The sequence below is a fragment of the Rattus norvegicus genome, chromosome 14 (genome assembly GCF_021556685.1).
Source record: "Rattus norvegicus strain SHRSP/BbbUtx chromosome 14, alternate assembly SHRSP_T2T, whole genome shotgun sequence".
Classification (NCBI taxonomy): domain Eukaryota; kingdom Metazoa; phylum Chordata; class Mammalia; order Rodentia; family Muridae; genus Rattus; species Rattus norvegicus.
The window spans coordinates 57,806,802-57,819,350 of record NC_141547.1 but is presented as its reverse complement, the minus strand read 5'-3'; the positions used below and the strand labels follow the sequence as shown (position 1 = coordinate 57,819,350).

Below are 12,549 nucleotides of genomic sequence, written 5' to 3'. Positions count from 1 at the left end.
TTATTTAAAATCTGACATGAAATAAATAGTAGTTAAATAAAGAAAGTCATACATATAATGTGATTTTAGGAAAGTATCAGTATGCCTCTCTGTAAGTTTATTAACAATTAATACATGGGCAATAGAGAGATGAGTTGGCAGTTAAGAATACTACCTATTCTCCCTGAGGTCCAGGGTTCAATTTCCAGCTCTCAGAGGATGGTTCACCACCATTTGAAGTTGCAGTTTCATACTTTGTTCTAAAACATGCTGCAGACTCCATAGGGACTAGGCCCTCCTGTGATACAAAAGCATACCACAAAACATGTAAACACATTCTCATAAAACATTTAAACAAGTATAGAAGAAGAGTATATGCATACAAACTGAAGCCACTGTGTAAATTCTTGGAGATTTCATCTTCTTGTTAACCTACTTATGTTTCTAAGGATTTTAGGTATAGAATTAAGTATTTATAAAATTGAAAATATCAGAGATGCTGCTGTCTGAGCTTCCCAGGTGCTGAGATTATAGGCATACAGTTATGTACATCCATTCCAATCTGGTGGATCTACAGTGTGTGTTTATTTAGAAAGCTTCATTATCAGTTCTTAATTTTACTTTGGATAATAAAGGTTTAAAATTTGTAATCATAATTTGATTTGTAATAGATTAATTTCATTTAATGATTGAGAATAAATGCAGAATGCAATGAATTTACTATCTCCAGAAAGTGTTACATTTACCACAGCTATTCTCTATAGACTACCTCAAAGAAGTCAAAATAATTGAGGATATTAATATTGCTTCATAACAGGGTTGGGGATTTAGCTCAGTGGTAGAGCACTTGCCTAGCAAGCGCAAGGCCCTGAGTTCGGTCCCCAGCTCCAAAAAAAAATATTGCTTCATAGTAGAAAATTTAAGGGGACTTCAATAAGAGGTATGGTATATTCATTAATTAGTTCCTGCTTATTGTGAATAATTAAATTATCTATTGGATACATGGATCAAATCTAGGTATAAGAATTATACCACTAAATAGGAATGTAAGAATAGATTTTTGTCATTGTATCTGGTGAAATAAGAATGTTTTACTACTTAGTATAGATAGGAATATTGAATCGACAATAATATTCTGCTTTATTCTTTTCTTACTTAAGTACTAACCAAATGCTTTATGATTGATAGTCCTTGCAATGGCAGCCTGCTTTTTCACTTAATAAATGAAGAAAATGAATCTCGAGGAATTTATTTATTCCCAATCTCGAAGAGTTATTTGGAATATATTTTACACTCTGTAGTGGGTTTTAAAACTATCCAGTTTGGAATCCTATAAAAATGCCTGTTTTCAAAAGTTTCTTGAATCCCTTCCTTCCCATTCAATTTGCTACTTTGAATCAGCTATGAAATTGGGGAGACGGAGAAACTAATTTCCTTAAAGTTGGGTATGAAATAGAGCAGTAATGCGGACATGGAGGTCGATGTAAGAATGAGGTTTGTGACATCAGTGAATGAACATTTACATTCATATTCATGGCAGAAGAATTATGCCTGTGGTGATAGCTGTGGCATGGTCATTAATGCACTTCTGCTGTCACAGACATGTTCTCTCAACGAGCGAGAGTGTTGTCCAACTCATTAGAAGGTGCACATGAATACAATCTGTACATTCCAGTAGTTGGGTGCTCTTTATAAGCTATTGTTAAAACATTTTAGAAGTAATGTGATTATGTGTATGGGTGGGGTGAGAAGGATATAAGAATTTCTTACCATTCCAAATTCAGGTTGTTGTCAGTGCTGTGATTCCTCAGAAAATTCTTAGAATTAATATATTTTTGTCTCTTCATGTATCTGCTGCTCCAGAATTTCCTTGTGTGGAATACTATTAAGTTGATTAGGCATCAAATACACCAATTTTACAATAATGGGGCAAAACATAAGAGGCTTCTTCTTGAACCAGTTTAATAAAGATCCACCTCGAGTGTGAATTCTCTGCTTTGTGCCTGTGGTTTGCATCTGTCTGTAATCTGCGGTCTAAGGCCTGTTTATGGAGCCTGTTGGTTAATATGAGTGAATGTTCCTATTGCCTGTCTCTTCCATGAGTTTCTAACAAAGGGCTTTTCTCTGTTTTTTTGTTCATATTTTTTTTGTTAACTTGAGTATTTCTTATATACATTTCGAGTGTTATTCCCTTTCCCCGTATCCGGGCAAACATCCCCCTCCCCCCTCCCCTTCCTTATGGGTGTTCCCCTCCCAACCCTCCCCCCATTGCCGCCCTCCCCCCACCAGTCTAGTTCACTGGGGGTTCAGTCTTAGCAGGAACCAGGGATTCCCCTTCCACTGGTGCTCTTACTAGGATATGCATTGCTACCTATGAGGTCAGAGTCCAGAGTCAGTCCATGTATAGTCTTTGGGTAGTGGCTTAGTCCCTGGAAGCTCTGGTTGCTTGGCATTGTTGTACATATGGGGTCTCGAGCCCCTTCAAGCTCTTCCAGTTCTTTCTCTGATTCCTTCAACGGGGGTCCTATTCTCAGTTCAGTGGTTTGCTGCTGGCATTCGCCTCTGTATTTGCTGTATTCTGGCTGTGTCTCTCAGGAGCGATCTACATCCGGCTCCTGTCGGTCTGCACTTCTTTGCTTCATCCATCTTGTCTAATTGGGTGGCTATATATGTATGGGCCACATGTGGGGCAGACTCTGAATGGGTGTTCCTTCAGTCTCTGTTTTAATCTTTGCCTCTCTCTTCCCTGCCAAGGGTATTCTTGTTCCCCTTTTAAAGAAGGAGTGAAGCATTCACATTTTGATAATCCGTCTTGAGTTTCATTTGTTCTAGGCATCTAGGGTAATTCAAGCATTTGGGCTAATAGCCACTTATCAATGAGTGCATACCATGTATGTCTTTCTGTGATTGGGTTAGCTCACTCAGGATGATGTTTTCCAGTTCCAACCATTTGCCTACGAATTTCATAAACTCGTTGTTTTTGATAGCTGAGTAATATTCCATTGTGTAGATGTACCACATTTTCTGTATCCATTCCTCTGTTGAAGGGCATCTGGGTTCTTTCCAGCTTCTAGTTATTATAAATAAGGCTGCAATGAACATAGTGGAGCACGTGTCTTTTTTATATGTTGGGGCATCTTTTGGGTGTATGCCCAAGAGAGGTATAGCTGGATCCTCAGGCAGTTCAATGTACAATTTTCTGAGGATTCTCCAGACTGATTTCCAGAATGGTTGTACCAGTTTGCAAGCCCACCAACAATGGAGGAGTGTTCCTCTTCCTCCACATCCTCGCCAGCATCTGTTGTCCCCTGACTTTTTGATCTTAGCCATTCTCACTGGTGTGAGGTGAAATCTCAGGGTTGTTTTGATTTGCATTTCCCTTATGACTAAAGATGTTGAACATTTCTTTAGGTGTTTCTCAGCCATTCGGCATTCCTCAGCTGTGAATTCTTTGTTTAGCTCTGAACCCCATTTTTTAATAGGGTTATTTCTTTCCCTGCGGTCTAACTTCTTGAGTTCTTTGTATATTTTGGATAGAAGGCCTCTATCTGTTGTAGGATTGGTAAAGATCTTTTCCCAATCTGTTGGTTGCCGTTTTGTCCTAACCACAGTGTCCTTTGCCTTACAGAAGCTTTGCAGTTTTATGAGATCCCATTTGTCGATTCTTGATCTTAGAGCATAAGCCATTGGTGTTTTGTTTAGGAAATTTTTTCCAGTGCCCATGTGTTCCAGATGCTTCCCTAGTTTTTCTTCTATTAGTTTGAGTGTGTCTGGTTTGATGTGGAGGTCCTTGATCCACTTGGACTTAAGCTTTGTACAGGGTGATAAGCATGGATCGATCTGCATTCTTCTACATGTTGCCCTCCAGTTGAACCAGCACCATTTGCTGAAAATGCTATCTTTTTTCCATTGGATGGTTTTGGCTCCTTTGTCAAAAATCAATGGACCATAGGTGTGTGGGTTCATTTCTGAGTCTTCAATTCTATTCCATTGGTCTATCTGTCTGTCTCTGTACCAATACCATGCAGTTTTTATCACTATTTCTCTGTAATACTGCTTGAGTTCAGGGATAGTGATTCCCCCTGAAGTCCTTTTATTGTTGAGGATAGCTTTAGCTATCCTGGGTTTTTTGTTATTCCAGATGAATTTGCAAATTGTTCTGTCTAACTCTTTGAAGAATTGGATTGGTATTTTGATGGGGATTGCATTGAATCTATAGATTGCTTTTGGTAAAATGGCCATTTTTACTATATTAATCCTGCCAATCCATGAGCATGGGAGATCTTTCCATCTTCTGAGGTCTTCTTCAATTTCCTTCTTCAGTGTCTTGAAGTTCTTATTGTACAGATCTTTTACTTGCTTGGTTAAAGTCACACCGAGGTACTTTATATTATTTGGGTCTATTATGAAGGGTGTCGTTTCCCTAATTTCTTTCTCGGCTTGTTTCTCTTTTGTGTAGTGGAAGGCTACTGATTTATTTGAGTTAATTTTATACGAAGCCACTTTGCTGAAGTTGTTTATCAGCTTTAGTAGTTCTCTGGTGGAACTTTTGGGATCACTTAAATATACTATCATATCATCTGCAAACAGTGATATTTTGACTTCTTCTTTTCCGATCTGTATTCCCTTGACCTCCTTTTGTTGTCTGATTGCTCTGGCTAGAACTTCAAGAACTATATTGAATAAGTAGGGAGAGAGTGGGCAGCCTTGTCTAGTCCCTGATTTTAGTGGGATTGCTTCAAGTTTCTCTCCATTTAGTTTAATGTTAGCAACTGGTTTGCTGTATATGGCTTTTACTATGTTCAGGTATGGGCCTTGAATTCCTATTCTTTCAAGGACTTTTATCATGAAGGGGTGTTGAATTTTGTCAAATGCTTTCTCAGCATCTAATGAAATGATCATGTGGTTTTGTTCTTTCAGTTTGTTTATATAATGGATCACGTTGATGGTTTTCCGTATATTAAACCATCCCTGCATGCCTGGGATGAAGCCTACTTGGTCATGGTGGATGATTGTTTTGATGTACTCTTGGATTCGGTTTGCCAGAATTTTTTTTTTCTTTTATTCTCTTTTCCCGCTGTTATTTCCTTTGCAGGCATTAGCATAGCGTGACATATGTATTTATCACCTCCCTCCAGCCTTTGCATTATAAGCCTCCTGAATCAGAGATTACTTTTTAAATTTGAAATTATAAACATTTAAAGCCTCTACACTTAGACGAGCACACCAAACTATGGCAGGCAAGAGGAATATGATGAATGAGTAAATAAAACTATCAAGAAAGGGATTCCTCTCTGCAATAGCCTGCACTTGCAGAGAGTTCTTTAAAAATATATATGATAGCTGCAACAATCTCTAAATATCCTACTAGCTACTGTTACTGCCTTTTGGAAAGAGCTCATGTCACTGGACCAAAGAATGATGGAGTCTCATATTTAAAACCAATCTGGGAGAACATTTAATACATACCTTTTTTTAATTATTATTAACTTGAGTATTTCTTATATACATTTCGAGTGTTATTCCCTTTCCCACTTTCCGGGCAAACATCCCCCTCCCACCTCCCCTTTCTTATCGGTGTTCCCCTCCCCACCCTCCCTCCATTGTCCCCCTCCCCCCAACAGTCTAGTTCACTGGGGGTTCAGTCTTAGCAGGACCCAGGGCTTCCCCTTCCACTGGTGCTCTTACTTGGATATTCATTGCTACCTATTATGTCAGAGTCCAGGGTCAGTCCATGTATAGTCTTTAGGTAGTGGCTTAGTCCCTGGAAGCTCTGGTTGCTTGGCATTGTTGTACATATGGGGTCTCGAGCCCCTTCAAGCTCTTCCAGTTTTTTCTCTGATTCCTTAAACGGGGGTCCTATTCTCAGTTCAGTGGTTTGCTGCTGGTATTCGCCTCTGTATTTGCTGTATTCTGGCTGTGTCTCTCAGGAGCGATCTACATCCGGCTCCTGTTGGTCTGCACTTCTTTGCTTCATCCATCTTGTCTAATTGGATGGCTGTATATGCATGGGCCACAAGTGGGGCAGACTCTGAATGGGTGTTCCTTCAGTCTCTGTTTTAATTTTTGCCTCTCTCTTCCCTGCCAAGGGTATTCTTGTTCCCCTTTTAAAAAAGGAGTGAACCATTCACATTTTGATCATCTGTCTTGAGTTTCATTTGTTCTAGGCATTTAGGGTAATTCAAGCATTTGGGCTAATAGCCACTTATCAGTGAGTGCATACCATGTATGTCTTTCTGTGATTGGGTTAGCTCACTCAGGATGATATTTTCCAGTTCCAGCCATTTGCCTACGAATTTCATAAAGTCGTTGTTTTTGATAGCTGAGTAATATTCCATTGTGTAGATGTACCACATTTTCTGTTTCCATTCCTCTGTTGAAGGGCATCTGGGTTCTTTCCAGCTTCTGGCTATTATAAATAAGGCTGCAATGAACATAGTGGAGCACGTGTCTTTTTTATATGTTGGGGCATCTTTTGGGTATATGCCCAAGAGAGGTATAGCTGGATCCTCAGGCAGTTCAATGTCCAATTTTCTGAGGATCCTCCAGACTGATTTCCAGAATGGTTGTACCAGTTTGCAATCCCACCAACAATGGAGGAGTGTTCCTCTTTCTCTACATCCTCGCCAGCATCTGTTGTCACCTGAGTTTTTGATCTTAGCCATTCTCACTGGTGTGAGGTGAAATCTCAGGGTTGTTTTGATTTTCATTTCCCTTATGACTAAAGATGTTGAACATTTCTTTAGGTGTTTCTCAGCCATTCGGCATTCCTCAGCTGTGAATTCTTTGTTTAGTTCTGAGCCCCATTTTTTAATAGGGTTATTTGTTTCCCTGTGGTCTAACTTCTTGAGTTCTTTGTATATTTTGGATATAAGGCCTCTATCTGTTGAAGGCTTGGTAAAGATCTTTTCCCAATCTGTTGGTTGCCGTTTTTTCCTAACCACAGTGTCCTTTGCCTTACAGAAGCTTTGCAGTTTTATGAGATCCCATTTGTCAATTCTTGATCTTAGAACGTAATCCATTGGTGTTTTGTTCAGGAAATTTTTTCCAGTGCCCATGTGTTCCAGATGCTTCCCTAGTTTTTCTTCTATTAGTTTGAGTGTGTCTGCTTTGATGTGGAGGTCCTTGATCCACTTGGACTTAAGCTTTGTACAGGGTGATAAGCATGGATCGATCTACATTCTTCTACATGTTGACCTCCAGTTGAACCAGCACCATTTGCTGAAAATGCTATCTTTTTTCCATTTGATGGTTTTGGCTCCTTTGTCAAAAATCAAGTGACCATAGGTGTGTGGGTTCATTTCTGGGTCTTCAATTCTATTCCATTGGTCTATCTGTCTGTCTCTGTACCAATACCATGCAGTTTTTATCACTATTGCTCTGTAATACTGCTTGAGTTCAGGGATAGTGATTCCCCCTGAAGTCCTTTTATTGTTGAGGATAGCTTTAGCTATCCTGGGTTTTTTGTTATTCCAGATGAATTTGCAAATTATTCTGTCTAACTCTTTGAAGAATTGGATTGGTATTTTGATGGGGATTGCATTGAATCTGTAGATTGCTTTTGGTAAAATGGACATTTTTACTATTTTAATCCTGCCAATCCATGAGCATGGGAGATCTTTCCATCTTCTGAGGTCTTCTTCAATTTCCTTCTTCAGTGTCTTGAAGTTCTTATTGTACAGATCTTTTACTTGCTTTGTTAAAGTCACTCCGAGGTACTTTATATTATTTGGGTCTATTATGAAGGGTGTCGTTTCCCTAATTTCTTTCTCGGCTTGTTTCTCTTTTGTATAGAGGAAGGCAAATGATTTATTTGAGTTAATTTTATACCCAGCCACTTTGCTGAAGTTGTTTATCAGCTTTAGTAGTTCTCTGGTGGAACTTTTGGGATCACTTAAATATACTATCATATCATCAGCAAATAGTGACATTTTGACTTCTTCTTTTCCGATATGTATCCCCTTGACATCCTTTTGTTGTCTGATTGCTCTGGCTAGAACTTCAAGAACTATATTGAATAAGTAGGGAGAGAGTGGGCAGCCTTGTCTAGTCCCTGATTTTAGTGGGATTGCTTCAAGTTTCTCTCCATTTAGTTTAATGTTAGCAACTGGTTTGCTGTATATGGCTTTTACCATGTTCAGATATGGTCCTTGAATTCCTATTCTTTCCAGGACTTTTATCATGAAGGGGTGTTGAATTTTGTCAAATGCTTTCTCAGCATCTAATGAAATGATCATGTGGTTTTGTTCTTTCAGTTTGTTTATATAATGGATCACGTTGATGGTTTTCCGTATATTAAACCATCCCTGCATGCCTGGGATGAAGCCTACTTGGTCATGGTGGATGATTGTTTTGATGTGCTCTTGGATTCGGTTTGCCAGAATTTTGTTGAGTATTTTTGCGTCGATATTCATAAGGGAAATTGGTCTGAAGTTCTCTTTCTTTTTTTTTTTTTATTAACTTGAGTATTTCTTATATACATTTCGAGTGTTATTCCCTTTCCCGGTTCCCGGGCAAACATCCCCCTCCCCCATCATCTTCCTTATGGATGTTCCCCTCCCAACCCTCCCCCCATTGCCACCCTCCCCCCATAGACTATTTCACTGGGGGTTCAGTCTTATCAGGACCCAGGGCTTCCCCTTCCACTGGTGCTCTTACTAGGATATCATTGCTACCTATGGGGTCAGAGTCCAGGGTCAGTCCATGTATAGTCTTTAGGTAGTGGCTTAGTCCCTGGAAGCTCTGGTTTCTTGGCATTGTTGTACTTTTGGGGTCTCGAGCCCCTTCAAGCTCTTCCAGTTCTTTCTCTGATTCCTTCAATAGGGGACCTATTCTCAGTTCAGTGGTTTGCTGCTGGCATTCGCCTCTGTATTTGCTGTATTCTGGCTGTGTCTCTCAGGAGAGATCTACATCCGGCTCCTGTCTGTTTGCACTTCTTTGCTTCATCCATCTTGTCTAATTGGGTGGCTGTATATGTATGGGCCACATGTGGAGCAGGCTCTGAATGGGTGTTCCTTCAGTCTCTGTTTTAATCTTTGCCTCTCCCTTCCCTGCCAAGGGTATTCTTTTTCCTCATTTAAAGAAGGAGTGAAGCATTCACATTTTGATCATCCATCTTGAGTTTCGTTTGTTCAAGGGATCTAGGGTAATTCAAGCATTTGGGCTAATAGCCACTTATCAATGAGTGCATACCATGTATGTCTTTCTGTGATTGGGTTAGCTCACTCAGGATGATATTTTCCAGTTCCAACCATTTGCCTACGAATTTCATAAAGTCGTTGTTTTTGATAGCTGAGTAATATTCCATTGTGTAGATGTACCACATTTTCTGTATCCTTTCCTCTGTTGAAGGCATCTGGGTTCTTCCCATTTTCTGGCTATTATAAATAAGGCTGCGATGAACATAGTGGAGCACGTGTCTCTTTTATATGTTGAGGCATCTTTTGGCTATATGCCCAAGAGAGGTATAGCTGGATCCTCAGGCAGTTCAATGTCCAATTTTCTGAGGAACCTCCAGACTGATTTCCAGAATGGTTTTACCAGTATGCAATCCCACCAACAATGGAGGAGTGTTCCTCTTTCTCCACATCCTCGCCAACATCTGCTGTCACCTGAGTTTTTGATCTTAGCCATTCTCACTGGTGTGAGGTGAAATCTCAGGGTTGTTTTGATTTGCATTTCCCTTATGACTAAAGATTTTGAACATTTCTTTAGGTGTTTCTCAGCCATTCGGCTTTCCTCAGCTGTGAATTCTTTGTTTAGCTCTGAACCCCATTTTTTAATAGGGTTATTTGTTTCCCTGCGGTCTAACTTCTTGAGTTCTTTGTATATTTTGGATAGAAGGCCTCTATCTGTTGTAGGATTGGTAAAGATCTTTTCCCAATCTGTTGGTTGCCGTTTTGTCCTAACCACAGTGTCCTTTGCCTTACAGAAGCTTTGCAGTTTTATGAGATCCCATTTGTCGATTCTTGATCTTAGAGCATAAGCCATTGGTGTTTTGTTCAGGAAATTTTTTCCAGTGCCCATGTGTTCCAGATGCTTCCCTAGTTTTTCTTCTATTAGTTTGAGTGTGTCTGGTTTGATGTGGAGGTCCTTGATCCACTTGGACTTAAGCTTTGTACAGGGTGATAAGCATGGATCGATCTGCATTCTTCCACATGTTGCCCTCCAGTTGAACCAGCACCATTTGCTGAAAATGCTATCTTTTTTCCATTGGATGGTTTTGGCTCCTTTGTCAAAAATCAATTGACCATAGGTGTGTGGGTTCATTTCTGGGTCTTCAATTCTATTCCATTGGTCTATCTGTCTGTCTCTGTACCAATACCATGCAGTTTTTATCACTATTGCTCTGTAATATTGCTTGAGTTCAGGGATAGTGATTCCCCCTGAAGTCCTTTTATTGTTGAGGATAGCTTTAGCTATCCTGGGTTTTTTGTTATTCCAGATGAATTTGCAAATTGTTCTGTCTAACTCTTTGAAAAATTGGATTGGTATTTTGATGGGGATTGCATTGAATCTGTAGATTGCTTTTGCTAAAATGGCCATTTTTACTATATTAATCCTGCCAATCCATGAGCATGGGAGATCTTTCCATCTTCTGAGGTCTTCTTCAATTTCTTTCCTCAGTGTCTTGAAGTTCTTATTGTACAGATCTTTTACTTGCTTGGTTAAAGTCACACCGAGGTACTTTATATTATTTGGGTCTATTATGAAGGGTGTCATTTCCCTAATTTCTTTCTCGGCTTGTTTCTCTTTTGTATAGAGGAAGGCAACTGATTTATTTGAGTTAATTTTATACCCAGCCACTTTGCTGAAGTTGTTTATCAGCTTTAGTAGTTCTCTGGTGGAACTTTTGGGATCACTTAAATATACTATCATGTCATCTGCAAATAGTGATATTTTTACCTCTTCTTTTCCGATCTGTATCCCCTTGATCTCCTTTTGTTGTCTGATTGCTCTGGCTAGAACTTCAAGAACTATATTGAATAAGTAGGGAGAGAGTGGGCAGCCTTGTCTAGTCCCTGATTTTAGTGGGATTGCTTCAAGTTTCTCTCCATTTAGTTTAATGTTAGCAACTGGTTTGCTGTATATGGCTTTTACTATGTTTAGGTATGGGCCTTGAATTCCTATTCTTTCCAGGACTTTTATCATGAAGGGGTGTTGAATTTTGTCAAATGCTTTCTCAGCATCTAATGAAATGATCATGTGGTTCTGTTCTTTCAGTTTGTTTATATAATGGATCACGTTGATGGTTTTCCGTATATTAAACCATCCCCGCATGCCTGGGATGAAGCCTACTTGATCATGTTGGATGATTGTTTTGATGTGCTCTTGAATTCGGTTTGCCAGAATTTTATTGAGTATTTTTGCGTCGATATTCATAAGGGAAATTGGTCTGAAGTTCTCTTTCTTAGTTGTGTCTTTGTGTGGTTTATGTATAAGAGTAATTGTGGCTTCGTAGAAGGAATTCGGTACGGCTCCATCTGTTTCAAATTTGTGGAATAGTTTGGATAATATTGGTATGAGGTGTTCTATGAAGGTTTGATAGAATTCTGCACTAAACCCGTCTGGACCTGGGCTCTTTTTGGTTGGGAGACCTTTAATGACTGCTTCTATTTCCTTAGGAGTTCTGGGGTTGTTTAACTGGTTTATCTGTTCCTGATTTAACTTCGATACCTGGTATCTGTTTAGGAAATTGTCCATTTCCTGAAGATTTTCAAATTTTGTTGAATATAGGTTTTTATAGTAAGATCTGATGATTTTTTGAATTTCCTCTGAATCTGTAGTTATGTCTCCCTTTTCATTTCTGATTTTGTTAATTTGGACGCACTCTCTGTGTCCTCTCGTTAGTCTGGCTTAGGGTTTATCTATCTTTTTGATTTTCTCAAAGAACCAACTTTTGGTTCTGTTGATTCTTTCTATGATCCTTTTTGTTTCTACTTGGTTGATTTCCGCTCTGAGTTTGATTATTTCCTGTCTTCTACTCCTCCTGGGTGTATTTGCTTCTTTTTGTTCTAGATCTTTTAGGTGTGCTGTCAAGCTGCTGACATATGCTCTTTCCTGTTTCTTTCTGCAGGCACTCAGCGCTATGAGTTTTCCTCTTAGCACAGCTTTCATTGTGTCCCATAAGTTTGTGTATGTTGTATCTTCATTTTCATTAAATTCTAAAAAGTTTTTAATTTCTTTCTTTATTTCTTCCTTGACCAGGTTATCATTGAGTAGAGCATTGTTCAATTTCCACGTATATGTGGGAATTCTTCCTTTATTGTTATTGAAGACCAGTTTTAGGCAGTGGTGGTCCGATAGCACGCATGGGATTATTTCTATCTTTCTGTATCTGTTGAGGCCCGTTTTTTGAGCAATTATATGGTCAATTTTGTAGAAAGTACCATGAGGAGCTGAGAAGAAGGTATATCCTTTTGCTTTAGGATAGAATGTTCTATAAATATCCGTTAAGTCCATTTGGCTCATGACTTCTCTTAGTCTGTTGACATCACTGTTTAATTTCTGTTTCCATGATCTGTCCATTGATGAGAGTGGGGTGTTGAAATCTCCCACTATTATTGTGTG

General features: G+C 39.2%; 1 pseudogene; it reads left to right on the top strand.

The window, feature by feature from the left end:
- The first annotated feature begins 1,450 nt into the window (after nucleotides 1-1,450).
- The window catches only part of Dnaja3-ps1 (DnaJ heat shock protein family (Hsp40) member A3, pseudogene 1), a 97,208-nt pseudogene continuing 86,109 nt past the window's right edge, over nucleotides 1,451-12,549 (top strand).